A 2,899-nucleotide genomic window follows, 5' to 3' on the forward strand; every position below is an offset into this window, starting at 1 on the left:
CCTGCGCGCCACGCTGCCTTTATATACGGTCCGGAGGCTGCGTCCGCGCCCGGCCGCCGGCAGGGGGCGCGCGCGCTCAGAGAATCGGCCCGGGTGTCGGCGGGGCGGCGGCGGAGGCGCGGCGGTTCGGCCAGGGGCGCGGGGTGGGGACGGGGCGGGGGGGCATAGAGACCGCTTGGCGCGCGGGCATGGAAGCAGAGGCCCCCCCACTGCGGAGGGGGGGGGAGAGGTTGCTCTTGCCTCTCTCTGACCTTGAGTGCAGCCACCCCGTATTGTTACTAGCGGGAGCAGTAGTAATAACAGTAGTAACAGCAACGCCACGAATAGTAATAATAATACAAGCTTGGCAAGTAGTTAGCACCTGCACTTCGCGGTTCCCTAGGTCTCTTGGGCCTCCTCTCGTCCGACCCTTCCACAGCAGGAAGAACAGGGACCACTTTTCTGAGGAGGGGACTTGAGACTAAAAAATGACGACATGACTTGCCCAGCAAAGAGGGGCCGAGCTAGAATTTGAACCCAGCGCTTTCCCATGCTCTCCTGGTCCCTCAGTGCAGCTCATACTTGGGGAGAAGCCAAGAGTTCTGAAGGCTTTGTTGGGGGGGGTGCGGCTGGAATCAGAGACACCCAGGGGGGATCCAGATGGAGGGGAGGAGGGACTTCCACGGTCCCCTTGGGTCTTGGTTTTGCCCTCCCCTGACTATGTCCCTCTGTGGTCTGGTTCCCGGCCTCACCCTGGACAGGCTCTGGGGGCTTTGAGACAGTTGTTCAAGGAGTGTCTGAACTACCTCCGCTAGGGCAGCTTAACTGCACTCACCTAAGGACATCATGGGAATCTGCCTCCGCCACTGGGCGGAGAACATTCACTGCTGACCTAGGAATGTTCCATGCTGGTTTCAGAGAAAAGAGAAGTAGCTGCTGAGGGCACAGTCCTGAGGACAGCAGACCGGGACTCCCCAAGCTGGGCACTGGGCTCCCTCCCCATTCTCTCCAGGAGCCTGAGCCCTGGAGCCTCCAGGCCCCGTGCACCCATTACCCCTAGAGCAGCCCTCCTTTCTCCCCTCTCCTGCTGAGCGACTGAGAAATGAATTGATGCTCATTAACACGTGCTAATGAGTGTTAGCTGAACTGCCTTCCGAGGGTAGAGCGAAAGGAAAGGAGGTGAGAATCAAAAAGAAGGTCGCTGGGGCAGAGGAGTCGGCAGGAGACAGAGGGGGGAGGTTGTCCCTTGGAGGGAGGGACGAGCCTAGAGCCGGACTCAAAGGGGCAGTACAGAGCGAAGGCTCCAAAACCACTTGATTTTGCTCAGAGCAGATGTGTTTAGAGTTTCTTGCAGGAACACACTAGAGGAGAAAAGGAGTTCTTCCCCTCCGTCTTGTGCCAGAGGAGAGCCCCTGGCTGGGAAATTCACCAGAGCTGCTGGGGATTTCTCTTGCACTGCCTCTGGGGATGCAGAATGGCTCAGTGGTTAAGGGTAGACACCCTAGAATCAGGTTTGAATCCCAGAATAAGCTGTGTGACCTTGGGCAAATTACATAACCTATCTGTGTCTCAAATTTTCTCTTCTGCAAAATGGGAATGTGGGTATTTACCTCTTAGGATTGTTCTGAGGTTTAAATGAGTTGATGTTCCCACTGCCCTTCATGGAGCCAGAGATCAACAGTGATTAGCTTGGCAAGAGATTCCTTGGCCAGCATCCCTCTCCTGGGGTAGCGATGGCTCCCAAAGGGGCCAACCCCAGAGGGAGGCCGGGGGAAGTCTGAACACAGGCTCTTCACCACAGTGCTGCAGAGCCCTGCAGGGGATAGGCTCAGCCCCTTCCAGCTCTGACACTGTCCTTTGGGCTCCTCTTCCTCCCCTCCTGCCTCTCCCCTGGCCCAGATCTGTGGGGCCAGCGAGCCCATCCCTGGTTATCTAAGGATCAAAGCCAATACCTCCTTGCTGCTTTGGTTTTCCTGGTGAGGAAGAGGGTAGAGCTCTTGCTTCCTACTTTCCAGAGCTGCTGAGATGGGGGTTGGGTGTGTGTGGGGGGATGTTGGCTTGCCTGGGGGAGGTCCTGGACATGATTGCAGTGTGGCCATAGTGACCTCCAACTCTGCCTTGGGACAGCCCTGCATCATTCGTTTTAGATGCATGATTGGAGTCTTTCTGGGAGGCCCATCCCTGGGCCCATCTCAGATACAGAGGGCTGCAAAGCCCAAGCAAGTCCCTTTGTCCTTCGTCCCCAAGCCAAGCACTGCAGAAGCAGTCATGTTGAGGAGTTACAAGCTCTGCTCAGGGGTCAGAAAGCTGCGGGTTCAAAACCCACTTAATAGTTGTGAGGCCATGAGCAAGCTCTTTGACCCTTAGGAAAAAATAGAGATAATAAAAGTGATATCGGTCACACACAGTCAGTGTAAGGAACAAAAGTAATGTAGTCAAGGAGTTAGCTAGCAAGAATCCTGGCAGTGGTATGTGCTTAACTAAAACGTGGTTATTATATGAACACAGGATGTTAGGAGGAATTTTTCTTGTTGTTCCGGAAAGGGGCCAAGTACCGCACTTGCCAGGCACCTCCTGTCTGAGGGACTCATGATGCCTGGTCTTCTCTTTAACCAAGGCCATGGGCTGTGCAAAGAGAAGGCGCTGGCTGGGGTGGGGGTGGAGGTATATGGAGGGAGCCTTAGCCTTTGGGGAGTGCAGCCTTTGTGGCTCCTCTGAAGCCAGGATTTGTTGGGGGGTCTCCAGAAGACCTTGCCAGGTCATGGGGGAATGCCTGCAGTGAGGGGCCTCTGATCAGCCCAGCCAGTCCTGCAGCAGAATTCTGGAGTCTTGGCCCCATATGAAGACAGAAATGGTGCTGTTTCGGACTTAGAGCTGTCTGAAGGCCCACATTGTCCTGTCCGGTGCCTAGAAGGATTGC

This window comes from Phoca vitulina, unplaced genomic scaffold (assembly GCF_004348235.1).
Source record: "Phoca vitulina isolate PV1807 unplaced genomic scaffold, GSC_HSeal_1.0 scaffold30, whole genome shotgun sequence".
NCBI lineage: Eukaryota > Metazoa > Chordata > Mammalia > Carnivora > Phocidae > Phoca > Phoca vitulina.